Source organism: Apus apus, chromosome 2 (assembly GCF_020740795.1).
Source record: "Apus apus isolate bApuApu2 chromosome 2, bApuApu2.pri.cur, whole genome shotgun sequence".
NCBI lineage: Eukaryota > Metazoa > Chordata > Aves > Apodiformes > Apodidae > Apus > Apus apus.
The window spans coordinates 31541880-31561165 of record NC_067283.1 but is presented as its reverse complement, the minus strand read 5'-3'; positions in this window follow the sequence as shown (position 1 = coordinate 31561165).

Below are 19286 nucleotides of genomic sequence, written 5' to 3'. Positions count from 1 at the left end.
GCGGTCCATCCATCAAATCCATATCCTTCCAATTTTGAGACCAGGATGTCATACGGAACTGTGTCAAATGCTTTGCACAATTCCAGGTAGATGATATCAGCTGCTGTTCCCTTGTCCACCGATGCTGTGACCCCATCATAAAAGGCCACCAAATTTTTCAGGCATGATTTGCCCTTGGTGAGGCCAGGTTGGCTGCCACCAACATCTCCATGTTTTGCATGCACCTTAGCAGAGCCTTCAGGAGGACCTGCTCCATGATCTTACCGTGCACAGAGATGAGACCGGCTAGCCTGTAGTTCCCTGGGTCTTCTTTCCTTCCCTTTTTGAAAATGGAGGTTATGTTTCCCCTTTTCCAGTCAGCGGGAACTTCACCAGACTTCCATGACTTTCCAATATGATGAAAAGTGGCATTGCAGCTTCACGTGCCAGCTCCCTTAGGAGCTGCAGATGGATCTTGTCAGGTCCCATGGACTTACACACTTTCAGGTTCTTTAGATGGTCTTGAACCTGCTCTTCTCCCACAGTGGGGGGATCTTCCTTTTCCCAGTCTCTGCCTTTGCATTTCTGATTTGGATGCTGTGCCTAGAGCCGTTACTGGAGAAGACTGAGGCAAAAAAGTCATCATTCAGTACCTCAGCCTTCTCTATATCCTGCATGATGAGGTCTCCTGTTTCCTTCTGGAGAGGGTCCATTTTGCCATGTTCTGCTTTTTATCATCGATGTACCGGTAGAAACCCTTCTTATTACCCTTGATGTCCCTGGACAGGTTTAGCTCTATCTGGGCTTTAGCTTTCCTAACCTGATCCCTGGCTTCTTGGACAACTTATTTGTATTTCTCCCAGGCTACCTGTCACTGCTCACACCCTCTGAAGACTTTCCTTTTTTTGTCCAAGAGTGTCCAGAAGCTGTTTGTTCATGCATGCAGGTCTCCTGGCATCCTTGTCTTGCATTGCTCCCGGGCTTGGAGGATGCAATCTTGGAATATTGACCAGCTTTCTTGGGTTCCTCTCCTGTCCAGGACTGTATCCCATGATACTCTACCAAGCAGATCCCTGAAGAGGCTGAAATCTGCTCTCCTGAAATCTGGGGTAGCAAGCTTTCTATGGACCCTCCTTGTTGCCCTACAAATCCTAAATTCCACCATTTCATGGTCACTGCAGCCAAGGCTGCCCTTAAGCTTCATGATGTCCACCAGGCCATCCTTGTTGGCAAGAACAAGGTCCAGCATAGCACCTTTTCTAGTTGGGTCCTATACCACTTGGAAAGGGAAGTTGTTATCAATGCATTCCAGGAACTTCTTGGATTGCTGGTGCCTTGCTGTGCTGTCCCTCCAGCAGGTGGTTGAAATCCTTCATGAGAATCATGGCCTGTGAACAGGAAGCTGCATCTATCAGCCTGTAGATGGCCTCATCCACTCAGTCATCCTGGTCAGGTGGCCTGTAGCAGATTCCCACTGTAGTATCACCAGCCCCTGTCTTCCCTTTAATCCTGACCCATAAGCTCTCTGCCAGGTCCTCATCCATCCCCAGGTGGAGCTCCATGGATTCCAGCTGGTTCCTGACGTAGAGGGAGACATCTCCTCCTCTTTTCCCCTGCATGTCCCTCCTAAAGAGCTTATATCCATCCATTCCCATGTTCCAGTCATAGGAGTCATCCCACCACGTCTCAGTGATGCCAAGAACATCACAGGCCTGCAGGCTTGCACACATTTGTAGCTCCTCCTACTTATTTCCTATGCTGTGTGCATTTGCATAGAGGCATTTAAGTTGGTCCCCCACTGAAGCTGCCTCACTGCCTGGGATTCCATTATCCTTCATTTCTGGTATTCTCCCGCTGGCCTGTGATCCTTTCTCAGGCCCAGGGCATCTGTTACTTGAATTGGCTTCACTGGGGTGGCAGTGGGATGGGCTGAGGATTCCTAGTAACTCTAGTTTAAAGCCCTCCTTACCAGATTGGCAAGCCTATTACCAAAGATATTCACCCCCTTCCCTGAAAGATGAATCCCATTAGCCCCTAGGAGACCAGGTTTCTCAAAGTGAGTCCCATGGTCTAGGAGGCCAAAGCCGTGGCTGTTGCACCGCTGCCATAATAATTTAGTGATTTTCCCAATACAATTTGTCCTTTCAAGCCCCTTCTCTTTGACCCGGAGCATTAATGAAAAGAATGTCTATGCTCCTGAGTCCTTCACTGCCATTCCCAGGGCTCTACAATCCTTCTTCATGATCTTCAGGTCGCTCCTTGCTATGTCACTGGAACCCACATGAAACAGCAGGAATGGATAATAGTCAGTGGGACATACATGTTTGGGTAGTCTTTCAGTGATGTCCCTTATGAGAGCCCCTGGTAAGCAAAAGACCTTTCTAGAGTGCGTGTGGTTGGCAAATGGGCACATCTGTACCTCATAAATGAGAGTCTCCCACCACTGTCACCCATTGCTTCCTCCTGTTTGCACTTGTCAAAACATGGTGAGCCAGCTGTGCCACCTTGTTTGGCTCCAGCAACTTACCTGATGCAGCCTGTTTTTTTTCCTCTCCCGCCTGCAGAACTGTGGAGAGGTTTTGCAGGGGGACCTCAGATTTTGCAGGAAGCCTCTTCAACCTACTGGTTTTTATCTTTGCACTCTTCCATTTTTCTTCTTTCTCGGCCTCTCTCCTTTGTCTGTGTGCTGGCGGGGTATTTGTTGGCTGTGTGACCATGGGCTGTGGTTTCACTGCAGCCTGGGCCTGGATCCAGCTATATCTCCTTTTCTACCTCCCTGCAGCTTTTTCATCACCAGACACATAATAAAAGCATCACCTGTTTCTTAACTCCTGTCTTGCAGTTTGGAAAACTCAGCACTAACTACTCTTAGTCGAGCTCCTAGATCACATCCTCAGTTCCAAAACATTTTTTACATGGTGGGTTTTTTGTTTTGTTTTGTTTTGCTGACTAATTGATGGATAGACAACTCCTTTCTTGTGCAAAACTTTCTTTTTGCTGACATGCTTAGCTCATAAAAACGGTCCGCTGGAATAGGTCTGTGCAAAAAGACTAACCCTGTTTCTCACCATGGCCCACTTTACACTGGACCCTTATCTATGTCCCTTGTGTCTCAGAATTACTACAGTGGTTTTGATTACATGACCATTTAGCACTGGGCAATGGCCAATATTTATCTTAAAGATATGAGTTAATTAGCCCAGGAGCAGAGACACGTTTCCTACACTGATTTCAGTAAGATATCAGATTGCACAGGTAAATTGACATCCAAGAATTTCCCTATCAGAAAGTCCTATCTTAATTCATTTTCACAAGGGACCCAAGATAAGGGTGGTATGAAGAGAAAGATGCAAGAATATTGTTGAGAGGAGATCAGAGAAGGGGCTTAAGATTGAAGAAATCTTACCTCTAAATTTCTTGACCTCTTTTGGCTTAGACACCATTCTGAATATTTCATATTTGTAGAATTTGGGGCTTGACTTCCTCCTTTGTGCTTTCTTTTCAATTAAATAAAATAAAACAAAATGCAAAAAATATTAGCAGAAAAAGGAAAAGAGAAGTTAAGCAAGGAATGCAAAGCAGAAAGGTGGTAACTTTCTCTTGGTCCATCTCTAAAAAACTGTGAGTTTCCATTTAACTTGCAGTCTATTTTTCTTTTCTCCCCTTCAAGAATTGCCCAGTACTTTACGTAGACAGATGCATAATCTGGATAAAGGAATAAATGCAAGTCCTACTGGACAGGATGCCCATGTTGTAACTGATTTCAATGAGTGCAATATTGATTTCATCTCACGTGACACTTAAGCAAGTCATTCTTTAAAAGTGCAAGTTTCAAGCCTTTGTCTAGCTATACCATGGGAAAAAAAAAAAAAAAAAAAAAAAAGTCAAACAGATAACAAAGTGAAAAATGTTATTATTAAAAATACCACTGAGGTGATTTATAATAGTATGTAGAAAACAGAGGACCATAATAGTTGGTCCTTCCCCTGGGACTGGCTGGCAGATCTGCAGGTGAAACCCTGTGGTTTCACCTCTGTTTACTCTCCTTTGGTACAATTTCAGGCAAGTCATTTCCAAAAGCTAACACAATAAGTAAATATAAAATCTAGGCTTAATCTTAATAGTCAGACCACTACTGTTAGTTTGTAAGCACCAAACAGGAGATTCTTCTCACTCTTTATGTGGCACCTAGTCTCTTGAAATGAAGGAACAGCAGCAAGTAACAGCCATGATTGGGGCACATCAATGTCAGTTCCTCTTGATGATTTTTTCCTAGAAATTTCAAAAAATCTACTGCTTTTCTACTGTTATCACTGTGAGTAATATGTCCATAACCTAATGTATTCACCAACTTTGAGAAGATATGAGTTATAATCTGAAATGCTTTGATTGAGGACAAGAAAAATTCCTTCAACATGAGTACAAACAACAGCTGGCTACCAACAGGCAAGCATGAGACTTTATAAAGACTTTGTAAAGACTTTATAAAGTCTCATGTTTATAGGGAAGCAGAAAGGACATAGCTCCTTTGCCCTTACTTGTGTTTGTAGGAGCATCTCAAACCCACAAGGCAAGTGAATGAAAAATCATTATAGAGATGCTATGTATTTTTGTTAGCTACTGGGTTACTTTTTGATTCAGTGCCCATTTTATTATCTCTGCCTACTGAGCTAAAGGATAAGCTTGTAGATTTAACAAGCATGACCTGCAGACTAAATGTTTTAGCCTTGTGCCTCAAAAATAAGAAGAAAAAAATGCGCTGAACACAGTTTAAGATAACACAGAAAGGAATAAGGCTCATTTAACACAGCAAGGCATCCTTCCTCAAGAGAAGTGGAAAAGGGTTAAAAACTTTCTTGATGCAGAGGAATTAAAGAGTAACCAATTACTTGCCATCAATGGAGAATATGGTCCTATTAAAGTCAACACGAGATAATCTGATATGGAGAAAAACACTATAATTTGGTACAGCAGAACTTCCAAGGAAAAGCATTTACAGAGATGGCAGTAAAATTCTGGCTGATGCAATGAGCAGGAAACATTGGATAGCAGAAAGTCGATTAAGTACATGGCAATTGGAAGGCCTTAACTCAGGCATTCAATCACTTGTAGGGTTCTGGGGAAAGTCCAGAACAAGAGCTCTTCATGTGAATTGCCAGGAAGGGAGAAAATGTACTCCTTCCTGGAAGACGTTGTCAAAGAGTGCCAAAACTAGCATAAAAAAGTAATAAAAGGAAGAAAAGTAAAGAAAGAGGGAAAGAAAAAAAAAAAAGGCAAATCCAAACAATAAATTGTAGAGTATATTGGATGAGTAGGTACATAGGAGAACTGGAGAACAATACAGGGGTGACAAGCCTTTGCCAACCATTTAAAAAAGAGAATTAAATAAGGCCACTCAGGAAAGTTTGTCTGAGTGAGAAATTACATAAGCTACACTATGTCTACACCAGTGTTAAATTCAGATTAAGCCATCCACTTGAATAAAATATGTTTTTAAGCTAGATTTCCTAACATAAACATCTAGAGGGAGAAGAGCCAAGAGGAGGACAGCATTCGTGTAGTGAAGACGCTATTGAGTCAGCTGGTTGCAGGCCAAAAATTCATATTGCAAAAGGTCAGCCCTGAAATAGTGAAAAAGTAGTAGTTGGTAGACATAATTTCTGGAAGTGATGGGAATCCCATGGTTTAATGAGCACAAACATTGTATGAATCCTTTACCTATCTGAGCAGAAGTGATTTCCACATACGCTTTTTGCTGTCTCTGAAGCACAAGTACATGACAGCTTACAGGCAGACACACACTCAGACAGCACACAGCTGCCACGGAGATGTTGAAAGAACAGCTACTTTCCATAGAGCAGAGAATATCTGATTTCCATATTGTGCACTTCAGCGCTATGCATATCAGTCAAAAGGAGATGATCTACTACATATGTCAGTGGACATCTATTTATTTTGTGTCCTCCACAGTGCTAATCACCAAGGGGCACATTTACTACTGAAACTTTCTCCCTATGCATGCAGCATACAAATTCTTTAAGACTATCTTCACTAAGAAGGCATAACCTGGATTTCCTGGCTAAATAGACTAACCACTGAGATTGTCTCTTGAGTCTCAAACTCTGTACTAGTTTTCTTAAAGACCCTGAGCCTGGCAATACATGAGAAAGTGAGAGTTTCACTCTGCTCGTTTGTGGTTTTAGGAAAAATACTTGAATATCAGACAGAAATAAGTTGTCAATAGTCCAGTATACAGAGGTAAAAAAAAACCCAAGTGCATTATGAACCTCCAAGTCTCAAAATTGTGAGGGGAGGATTTGGAAACCAGTAACAAGCTTGTCATCTCCAGAAAACTACACAAAACAGTACCGAAGTGAGACACAATGAAAAGCTTGTGGATTTTACTGACAACTGACAATTTATCTTGGGAAAAATAAGTTTTAAACTGCTTCAGCTTGTGTTTTAGAGAAAAGATTTCATAACTTTATTATGCAGCTGCACTTATTCAGGCAAGTGTTTGGTGTTTTTATGTGCTCCTTTCCTTCTAACTTAGTGACATTATAAATTGTCCCTTAGAACAGCCTAGATTTGGGGACTTTATCATATTTATGAGAAAAACACTCTTAAGCTGTGAAACAGATAAGGAATAATTTAATCCTTAATACTTTTCTGCCCTTTCCCTCCCTTCTAACCAGTAAGTTCACACTTTGAATCTCCAAAGAATTAAATTAAAGATTTCCATGTCAATATGAAAGTAATAATAATTATTAAATGTGAATGGATTGACATTTTCTTCTATGTGTTTTAGTGTAGCAGTGGCTGACTATTTGGGAGATTGTTCCTATACCTCTAATTTTTACAAAAGTTTTTTCATTAATGAAAAAAAAAAAAAGATGCCTCTACATAGATAATTTGTTCTTTCCTTTCTGAAAGTGTGCTGCTCAAAATATTTCAATCATCTATTCAGAGCAGCAACTGGTATTAACCCATCCAGCTTATCAAATACGTAGTACACCATATGTAAACATGTCCCATTGCCAATCAGTCCATTATTCCCCCAAATATCTGTTCAGGCATGTAGCCTACCTGAAATTATATTAGTCATTAATTGATGGATCATCAGTTCTTGAGTTCCACTTCCAATTTTTTAATGCTTTTATTATTTCAGCATTTTTAGTAAAAAGAGTAAAATGTTGAGTAAATGCTGACCTGAGAGAAAGAAACTATTGTAAGGCAGGAAGAATATGCATATGAAAGAACAAATTATAAAATAGATGTCCTTCTTTTCAGATTAAAGCTGCATTTACAGCATCAGAAATTTGTGTGGGATATCAGAATTCCCGTCTTCAATTAGTACTGCAGCCTAGAGGAACTTGGCAACTCCAGCATTCCCATGGATTTCTGTCAAATCACACTATTCATAAATGTAAGGTCCAAAGCCAATCTTTGAATCAACTCTAATTAGGATAGTTTTAATTTACAAGGGCACTTTGAAGATTGCAAACCAAATTAACTTGAGATAAAGTAAGTGCCATTCCCTGAAGACACTAGAATTGAGCCTGGTCCTAATAATGGTGAATATGATTCACCATGTTTAAACCTTTCTAAATGGAAGCCCAGTGATTCTGTTATTCTTAATCACTCAGCAGACAGTGGCCTTTAAACATGCTAAAAACCAAACACAGCTTCATCAATAATGCCAATGGCTGAGTTAAAAGTTCCACTGCTTTTCCACACTGAAGGAAAGCCTCAAAGAATTCTGTACAAATTATAGCTAAAGATTCCCATGGCTCACTCTCTCCTAGCGCTTAGCAACAAAAATATGGTGCTCCACATAGCTGTAGGGCCACTGTGCCAACATACATAAAGGTTAAGGGCTGGGAGAGTTAAGGAGAGGATGTCAGTCATATTTTGGGGAAAAAATGACAGCAGTGGCTCACCAGAAAGTGTTATGGCTGACATGCTCCATCATTATCTTATTTCTTAGTATCATAGTCTGTAATTAGAGTGTAGCTGATGTGCTGAGAAATATCTTTTCCGCTCTTTACAGAAAAAAGGGGAGCACTTACTTAAAATCTAGTCAGGTTTCCAAATGGTTCAAGTCCCATGCTAATTTCCCCAGATACTTTATATTAAGAAAGATGGATAGGCTTTTAAACCAATACTGTTTCTCTGTCAAGAACACATTTCTATTTCCATGTTTATATTTATCAGTCTCAAAAAAAGCATATAGGTATCATTTGACAAGAAATACTGTGCTCCTCTTGTGAAATCCTGATACAGCTGAAGTACAACTATAAATTTACTTTATGTGGTACACTACTAAAAATTACTTGTCTTAGAATTATAAACATATATTTTTATGTTACAGCTAGCTAGAAGATTACATCTTAGTTGTGGTCTTTCTTCATCCATCTGCAGCCATCACTTTTTCTAGCAAACTGTTTTTATTTATATGGATGTAATGTCTTAACTGAAGCAGCAGAAAAAGCTAGCCCAAAACACCTCAAAACCTCCTCCATTACAAGAGGTACGATTTATAGTTCTGGGGTGAGCTCACATAAACACAATTACCATATGAACTGTCTGAGACGTAGATAGCATTGCCTAGAGGAATTATCAAGGGCCTCCTTACCTTTTTTTTATCATGTCCCATACTGTATCATGTCTCACAAATAATGAGACTGCAGCAATCCCTGCAGAGCCATTGAGACAAGAAAATACTAGAAGCAGAAAGGATTGGTTAATCCTTTCTGTAAGTTAAAAGTTTTGCAATTTGGCACAGACTTTATGAGCAATGATATAATGAATTTTGTACTTACATGATACATGATCTAAAAGGAAGTCCAAAAGTTAAGAGCATACATCTTTTAGGGGTCAGGTTCAAATTCCCAGGACTTTCAAGACATGAAGAGTGAACAGCCTGACTACTGAAATATGAAACTTAACATTATCATCATGCATATCCATCACTTTTGTTTGTTAACCTATCTGGAATGAGAGAAATTAGAGGGAGAGCCATGGTGAGCATCTGGCATGTACTAGAGTAGCTGAGGGAACTTCAAAAGGACCAAATCTTAAACAGATCATACCAACAAAGATGAACTAGAATAGACTCCTTTCAAATATAATTCAGTCATTAAGTGACTAATTTAACAAAACATATGGAGTCTCTTTATGCCCTTAAGAAGCACTGATTTTATTATTCCAAGATTTACACATAGTTCTGTGCCATGAGGACTCAATATATCAGACCATTCAACAGATGGAAGTTGGCACATAAAAATTTTTACCAGTTGAAGAGTTTTTCCAGTACATGTCAGTTTAGGTCCACAAGCTGCTTATTCATCTCTCAAGTGACTGTTGATGCTCACTGAAGTCACTAGAACAGGGGACACACATGCCATGTAGGAGGACCTCACTACTACTCAATAACTCACCAGCCCACTGATACTGTTCATCTACATAATAATGCTTTTTGAGCACCTGCATAAGCCATTTATTCAATAAAGTCAGTTAATCAACTGTGCAGAAATCACTTTATATTGTAGTGGATAGTCTTATAGATGAGTTAAGCTTACAGAGAAGTTCAGTATAATATTAAATATTATAAAACTATAAATATGAAGACACTTAACTGTACCCACTTTTAAGGCAAGTAAATTCAAGTTGAAGTTTTAAAATTCTGCATTCTCCAAATAAAATATTTTATTAGTTACAGCCACTTGCCACTGCCTGCTGATCAGACTGATAAGAAATACCACTGCATCTGGTTTTGACAATAAATTAAAATCTAAAATAAAAAGAGATCTTGATTAATACATTGGTACTGTTTATAAATGACCACTAGGACAAAAGCATACAGAAATCCATGTCCACGTGTCCATGAGGACTGACTGAAATAACTTATATTGCAAGGAGAAGGACCCTAAGGGTAAGGAACGAGAGCTAAGGGAAAGGATAGAGATGCCAAGTATGCCCGAACAAGGTACTCTGCTGTTACCTAGGGCATGCAGTAAATATAAGGAAGCAGGTGTCAGCTGCAAAAAAAAAGAAAGGAGGGGTGCCTGCAATGTAAGAGTAGAGAGAGTGAGTCAGTGTGTGTGAGTGACAGAAAGAGTGTGAGAGTGCTGCAGGTGCACAAGTGCTATGGCTCTTCTGGGGATGCTACTGGGTGGTGGAAACATTTGGCTGTTAATCCTCATGTAATACTTCTCTTATTCATTGGATTGGGGCAAATATGACATTATTTTTAATGTAACATATTGATTTTAATAATGTTTGAAGGCAGAACTTAAGCCTGACTGAATAGAAGCACTGAACAAAACACATTAAAAGTGGCCCTTGTCTCAGGAAACGTAAATCTTGTCAAAGCTTCTTTTCTCCTTGGTTAATATTCTGAGGAACGACAAATAGCAATGTGATCAAGATGTAGGGGTTTTTTAAAAGTCAGTATGTCTGTTCTGAATCCAGCTGACTTTTTCCAAAATTCCAGTCCACCAAAATTATAATTCCTTTTTCAAAGAATCCTCACAGAGCTGCAGCAGATGCACAACTTATCCAAATACATGCAAGCAGATATGTGTACTGGAACAGAACAAATCCCTCAGTAAAGCTCCCTGTATTAACACTGGGACAAGAATTTATTCAAATGCTAGAAGATTGTAACCTTACCTCTACAATTTTCTTAACTAAATTAGATATCAAAGTCTCTAGCTCCTTCCTAACAGTTATGTGGTAGCAATGAAAGGAAAATGCCAGCCCCTATGTAAGTTATAATTCATCTCCAAAAGCCTACTAAAATTAAGCTTTTATTCCTAGGCTTCCTCTTTGGCTGCTCCTTGTAGTCAGCCCTGAAAGTTTCTAGAGCCCTGGTTGTCTTTTCTGGGTTTAATCCAATCCTGATTCAGGCTGAGAAGAGCCTTTGTCCTCTTCTTCCCCGCCCCTCCTTTCTCAAGAGCCACTTCTAACCCAAACACAAGCTAAACTGCACCACTTGCAAGCCATTGAAAAAATTGCTTTTATACCTGACTGTAGGTTACCTGCTCCAAATAGTGCATCATGATAGGCACCTTGCAAATACATTAAGAGTGATTCCTGGTCTAAAAATATTAACTATATTTGTCTCTGCTGGATTAACTGTACAAAGGGGATGTAGCTGTCTCTCTCTTGCATACAAGCTTGTCTTCTTTCTTCTCTGAGTGGTTAGGTATAAAGCTTCATCAGTGGCGAATGTGACTATAAAACGTTTGACAGAAATAAAAAATAATGTTCAGGGTGTCCTTCATGCTGGTAGCAGGATGATATCAGCATGATACATGTTCCCCCTTATCTTCTTCTCACATCTTTGAGCAAGACAAGCAGAATTTTTTCTGCAAAGTATGTATGTAGAATAAAGTTGAGTGGCTATGAGCAATGAGAATGATATAATTGAGTTATACACAGCCATGCAATTAAGAATTTTGCAGAGAAAGAACTGAAAGATAAAAATCTTGGTAAAAAGTCAAGTGTTTGTTCCTGTTTATAGAATACATTTTTGCCTGGAGGTTGATCTTCAGCAATAATTCTGCATTCAAGGTCTCATGTGACTGTTCTACATGTAATCTCATTATCTTCCTAACAGAAAGAGTAAGAATGTAAATATAAAAAAGAACAGTGCTTTTTGACTTAGAAACAGTGTATTTTGATGCTTGGGTTTCTGAACTGTATTGGAGCTAACCCAGCCTGCTGTGAACATTGGAACAGAAATCCATCTGGGCAAAACCTTATTTATAGTAGAATGAGATCCATTTCCCAGAAGCTCAGCTCCTCTAGTCAGTACGCTGCTTTTGAAAGGGTGGTAGCATGTCTTTCAACAGTTAGAAGTTTTGTTATTAAGTCTGCGTGAACAGGCTCTGGAAAGACCTTGTACTTCATGTAGCTGTTCTCCCTGACAGGTTCCTCCTTGATACGTGGCAAGCCAGACACACATTTCTATCTACTTTGCTTACTTGAAGGCAGTCTCTAATATCCTGCCTTTCTTAGGTGGATAGAAGGTGAGACTAGGTTTGTTTGTATTTTTACTTGTGTACAGGAAAACCTGCTATGTCTCTACTGATTCATTTCTTGACTAGATCAATTTGCATTGTTTTTCCTTTCTAAATTCTCTGGCTAGGACTCGATATGTGTGCCAGTGGCATATGATGCCTGGCATCCATATGACCAGCTTCTGTGGTGTCACCCTGCTCTAAATCATGAAAATAATGCAAAGCATTTCTGAGTTACATCCTTAGCTGATACTAGAAACCTGGCCTACTGTTTTCTATAAACTATAACAACCAAAATTACTCCTCCTGTGAAGAAGTAATTTCAGTCCTGCCTTGTCTTAATTTTCCCCAGAATATTCTTATTATATTCATATAAGCATCCCTCTGTGACAGGCTGACTACAAGGAAAGAACTGCATTTCATCCTGAGTTCATGTGCAAATGTTTCCTCAGTTAACACATCTCATCATTCCCAGTAGGATTAGATCATTGTACCTCTAATATTTCACAAGAATTGGCTGCTGGTTTGATAAATTGAAAAGATGGCATCTTTTATACCACAAAGTCCTTTGCCCCACGAAAGAGCCATACTGTAATAAATAATAAATATACAGTACAACTTCCTTAGACAGATTCCAAGAATTTTATATGCTGTAATTTAATCCTTAGAAAACCAGAGGATATTAAATGAACTGAACTGTCTTAGCCAGAAATCTCTGATTTGGGCTGCCCTTTGATGTTTATATCTGAAAGTCTTTGATGTTTTAAAATTGTTTCAGAAATTATAAAAAAATCTTGACTTTGTAAATCATTTTGTGATTTAAAAAGTGTCAATATGATGATGAATGGCACAGAGTTTACAAAAATGAATCTTTTCTCTTACATTAATTAAAAAGTCAAGACTGTCTAGTATGAGCTTCTAGTGCCTTAAAGATCCTTTGGTAATCCAGATGCACAATGAAACAAAAATAGTGCAGCCTTATTCTGAGCACCTTTCCACATCTGCCATCCTGTTATACAATAAACTCTTGTTCTTTTGTAGCAAGATTGCACTGGTTCTTTTTTTCTTTCTTTTTTATTATTAATTTGAAACATGTGGGGAGAGAGTAATCCAGTAAGCCATAGGCATTTCATATCAGAGCTTTCATACAATCACATGTAACGTCAACCATCTGGGTGGAAGGATAGCTAGAACTTCCTTTATATCAACAGACTGTGAATGATAGCAGGGAGCAAGAACAGTGGACTCCAAATTAATATTTTATATATATTCACATCTCTGAACATAATACTGGTAGTATTCACTTGAATATAGACCCATGGATGGAATAAACTGGTTTTATTAAATAAAATAGCAAGCGCTACACAATAAGAATGTCTGCTGTATTTACAACACTTTGAATGTGTAGCATTTTCTGTAAGTGGAAGCAAACAATACATATGAGACATAAAAGAACATGTGGTATGCATATACATGTTCAAAATGGGCAATTTCTGTCAGCAACTTATTTTTCTGATTGGTAAATAAATGCCATTCTGAGATTCCACAAAACTAGTGATTAGATAGACAATTGAAAGATAATAATTTAGAAAACAGATGTCTGCTTTTATTCTGAGCATTCATTTATTGTTTATTTTCAAAGTGAATTTTAAAATTAAATTACAGTGCTTGGAAGAAAAAAAAAATTAAATAGACATCTGAAAGAAATAGGATCTATTTATAATTTTACCTTTTTGATGTCAAAAGATATCCTAGAGGAAAGCCTTGGGGATACAAATTCTTCTCAGAGTTATAGTACAGGCATGCAATTTTTTAAGATGCATAATCCTGTAACAAACTTTTGTGAAAACCTGATAAAAATTCAAGAGTTATGCATCAAAAAGATTGAAACCAACAACCAAAGCAAACACTTAAAATTATTTACAGTCCTGTGAAATCCAAACTTTATGCATGCAATGTACTCTGAATGTTGTAAAAACTGCAGTTCAGACTGGAAATCTGTATAATAGAAGCAGAGAAGAAAATATATGACATGCAATATCTTTGTCTGTACAATACAAATCAGTGAGTTTCCACTCTACATTTAGGTAACATATCATCTAATTGTTAAGACAACTTCATGCTGATGTTTTCTTTTAATGTAGCATTCCAGATGTTTTCTGTTTTATACAAGTGACAGAACAGGAATAAATTCCAAGGTGGGGATCTGAACACTGAAATTATGTTCTTGTTGGTTGAATAGTTTTCTAAATAAGCCATTAAGAGAGGTATTATCATTCAGATTAGTTTTTTAGATAGATAATGGTTTTACATTTATTTATTTTTTTCGGTTGCTTGCTTGTGAGTAATGACCATTCTACACAGCCCCTTGCCTTTAGCTTTCATTGCTTCATTTTAAGTAAAAAACAAAGCCACAAGCCAGCATATCTCTTAAGCACTTGATAACTTCAAGTTCTCATTGCACTTGAAGTGAATGACACCACTTCCGTATGAGTATCTATAAATACAAATAAGTGTTTTGCCTTTATCATACTTTTTGAAACTAATCTTTGATGTAAAAGCTCAGACCTGTTGTATTAAAAAATTCTGCTGATTTCATGTATATTTTGTCAGATGCCATGACCATAAATAAAATCAAGAGCTGTTACTGGCCATCTCTCCTAAATAAACTCTCTGTGGAAACTTTTTCAGAACCTGAGGACATGGGGACATGCCATCCCCTCCTGTTGGGAGGAAGCATTATCTTTCAAAGGAAAAAGACTTATGGGTTCAGAACTCTGGATTCCAAGAATCACAGGATCCTAGAAATGCTGTTAGCAGGGGACATTTGGAGGTGTCTCCCACACCAAGTTTACTTTTGCTAGCAGTAGGTCAGGTCAGATATATCTTAGTGCTGTTCTGCCTAAAAAACTTTCAAGAATGAAGATTTCTCATCCTTGCTGGGCAGCCTGTTTCAGTATTGCACTTCCTGTTTTCCACAATGAAGATGTTTTTATCACCTTTGCACCTCCCCTTTTCATAGTTGCAGGTTGCTAGGTTGTTAATAGATCATTTATTAGCTGCCTCTTTGTGAAACTAAACAACCCAATACTTCAACCTCTGCTTGTAATAATCTTAAAACTACATCACTGAAACCTCCTCTAATTTCTGAGCTTCTATGTCACAGTTTGACTCAGAATCAGCAATTAAACCAGCAACAACAATCTTCTCAATGCCGTCCCCGCCACACCCAGGTAGGGAAGGAGAGAGAAAAATAGGAGAAAGACTTTCCCAACTGAAATCTAAACTAGATAGCTTTAATTAAATACTAATGATAAAATAAATATGTCCAATAATATACAAATGTGTTTAGGAATGTGCAAAACCCCTATTGCCTCCCACCAGCCCCAACTCCCACGGCATCTCCTGAGCTATGAACAGTACAAAAATGTCCCAGAGCTGCTGGAGGTAGTGGCAGAGCAGACAGGAGCTGATGGGAGAGTTATGAGGGTCAGGAACACACGGGCCTAGGGATCGATGGTGATGGACAGATGGAGTCCTCCCCAGATGCTGGCCATGGATGGAAGAGAAGGGAAGAAGAAGGAGGCAGGGGGTTGACTTTTGTGATCTCTGACTTTATACCAAGAGCTATGTAGCTATTATGGGATGGAATGCTCTCTTTGGCCAGGTTTGCCATCTGTCTAGACTGCTCCTCCCTACGGGAGGGTTTCATATGCAACTCTTCCGCTCCTTCAGTGTCCAAAGCAGAGCAAAGTGTCCTTGATGTCTCGGCAGTAACATAAACATTCCAGAATTATCAGTCCACCAGCTGGAAAACTTGCTGCTACTTGAAAGAGAGTTCACTGAAGGACAAAAAAAAGTCAGTAAAAATAAAATTGGCTTCATCCTGGCTCAAACCAGGACAATCGCTGAAGTATGAATGAGCTCCAAATTAGGCGTTATTTTCCTTATTCATCAGTGCCAAGAAAAGAACAGGAATAACACCATTTGTTCTGCTCCCACACTCCCCCTAACATAATCCACGATTTACCTTATTTGCAATTCACGATAGTGGTTTATAATCTGCCTGTAGCTGATCACAAGCTTGTCCTTTTTGGGGGACTTTACTCATTTTGCAGCCTCTACTGATTGATACATGAGGTTGTTTTGCCCCAAACTCAGGATCCTCATGAGGTTTATGTAGGTCCAGTTCTCAAGAACCATATGAATTAAAGTATTCTCATTCTTCATGTCAAATATTCCTCCTAATTAGTATTATCTGCAGATTTACATGAAGACATATTCTGTGCCACCACATCTTCTAGCAACCACTCCTTCTGGAAATACTGAATAATGAGTCAATGCCAAACCATAGGGTAATTTGTTCATTACCAACAGGAAAAAAATCATTGGTTTTACTACCCTTGTACTGTTGTGGTAAAGCTAAATTTCAATGCATCTAAGAAATTATTCTTCCAGTCCACACTTTCTCAGCTTCCACAGGGAATCCTTTCAGGGACAGTGCCACAAGACCTAGTATGAGTTCTTAGACTGGTCAAGTGGATGCATTAATCTACATTGGTCCTTGATGTTCCAATCATCATGTTCTAATTTCACTGGACCTTCTTGTCTTCTTTTCTGATTCAGTGTTGGAGAAGATTTATCTACTGGGGGGGGAAATACATTTTTTAAAAATTACAATTTTTCACTTCTTGCCCTCTAAAGTTCCTTTATTTTACCTGAATTTTGCTGTCAGACTTAAGACTGGCCATATAGCAATAAATTATATCATTGACTGAAAACGTTGCACCTGTGAGTTTAGCTGCAGAATGGTATTGTAATATTTTTTTTCGTTTTCATCCCTCTGAGCAGAACCATTCTGTAAATATAATAGGTATCATGCATAGCATATGGTCTGTGGGAAATTTTCCTGAATCAATTGTCACTAGAAAGAGCATCGTGCTCCATATGTCTCTTAGTAACTTGATGCAACTACCTAGATCTACAGGGGTTTTTTACCCAATTAAAAATTTTGGTGTAATTATTGATAAAGCAACGGGTTTGAATACTAAAAAGCTATTAACCAGAACCCCCTATTCTCCCAGCTTCTTTAAAACATCCTTGCTATGTTTTACTTCAAATATTATATTAAATAATGCAAATGCTTTAAAAAATACAAGACACAATTAAAATAGACATGTTTAAAATATTCTGAAGAAATTAACTTTAGTACTAAACAGTAAGTGAAAAAAAAAAATACAGATTATGTGATTGCTTCAGAATGCATTAAGAAACTCCCTTTCAACACAGGCTTAGAGGAATGAGTCAAGAAATCCTGGAAAAAATCTCTCATAGCAATAAAGACTAAATCAAATCTACCATGGCTAATCTTTAACATTATAGGACACTCACTGTGGATGAATACTATCTACTACTGTACATCAAGGTTTTAATTCACAACACTGATTTTCTACCTGAGCTAAGTAAAATTATATTTATATGTCCTTTTTTATTTCTGAAAAGTACAGAAGAAAGTAGATTTGCCCAATTATTAAGTCTTTCAAGAGCTGAAGTTAAAAAGGATTGTTCCATTCCTAACTTATTTTCTCTGGATCTAGTCTCACAAATGAGATAATCCCAAAGAGGTTTAGCTTTGAAAGCAAAAGTGAGTGACTTGACTTTCCCTGAGTTTGTGAGCCAGGATTACCTAGCAATTAAAGAATTAAGCAAGTAGGCCAGAGGTAGTGGTTTTATTCTTAGCTTTGTAACTAATATATGTCGATAATACAAAGCAAATAATTTAACCTACTTCTCTTCAGTTTACTCCTTTACAAGGTGATATATTTAGATACTTTGTCTATGTATTATGTACAGTTGTTACTTGTAGTTCAGACCATTCTACATGATGTTTGAATGGAAGCCAATATGAAAAGACAGAGGAAGAGAATAATATTACTCTCTACAATTTACTCCAGTGTTAGCAAAACATGCTATAGCCAGGATCCCGGATCTATGTGGTAGCAGTAAATAATTGTATGTCCTTTTTAAAATGAGTACATAATTGAACTTGTGGTCTGAGGCTATTTTAAATGCAAAGATGTGGATGTCTGTGATTCATCATGTCCTTTGTTCAAATGAATTGACACTTGTTCCTCAACGACAGCCTGGGGAAAACCCCTAAAGGGGGATGAGATTGCTTGTTATTCAGAGATTCTCTGACAAACCTGGAACAAAGATAACCTGGGGAAGAGGACATTTAATTAACTATAGCTTTCAGTCTAACATTTCCCTGTATTTTTTGACTTGTGAAAGTGGAAGAGAAAAAAGCATTAATTAATGTCTCTAGCACATAATTCTATAATAATCTTTATAATGTACTGTTATAAATATTTAGGGAATAAATCTAGACTCCTAGGTAAAAATACACATTTTATAACATTCCATTTTCCACAAATGGTATTTATATAGCAAAATCAAGATGAAAGAAGCTATGTTTAAACATAACATTTTTTCATGCACACTGATAAAAATCCAGGAAATTCAAAGTTAAGGTTGGCATTCCAACCTTAACACATGTCCTGTTCTCAATGTCTCCCACCCCTAAGGTTATGATTAAGGGAAAAAGTATCATTCATTAAAGTTTGCAAGCATGATGAATCACATCACACCCTAACCACAGCTATTCATTTCATTTGTCTGTGATTCACCCAAAATTGAACTTTCAAACTTTTCTTCGTCATTTAGTCCGAAATAGGGAAATATCAGCAGTTGTTCCTTTAAACTCTTCAAATGGTGTGTAATACAACCATAAACAGTAAGGAATCACACTTTACTGGCAGAATGTGTCTGGTTTTATTAGGTTTTGCCCAAAATATTGAGTTTTGCTTAGCGATTTTGTGTCAGAGAACAATCATGTTACTGAACGTCACATTTTTTTCAGGGAGAACCAAGTTGTGAAACCTGATTTGTGTAAGAAGGTGCTTATATTCAAATTGGAGTCCTATTAAAGACAGGGTGTGATGCAGAGCTGCACTCATGCAGTCAGATGCACACAGGATCAGTGCCTAAAATTACTGCTGGGACCAGACTGTGGTGCTCTAGCTTCACTTCTCGCTTGGATACTAAGATCAGAACTAGTCACTACACTAGATTCATAATAATTCACCTGCTTTGTGAGCAGAGGGTACTAATATGTATCATCAATATAAGCAATAGTTAATTCTTATACTGCCTATACAGTAAGATATTTGGAGAAAAAAGAAAAAAAAAAAAAAAGGTTGCAGAGAATTCTTACAGATTCTT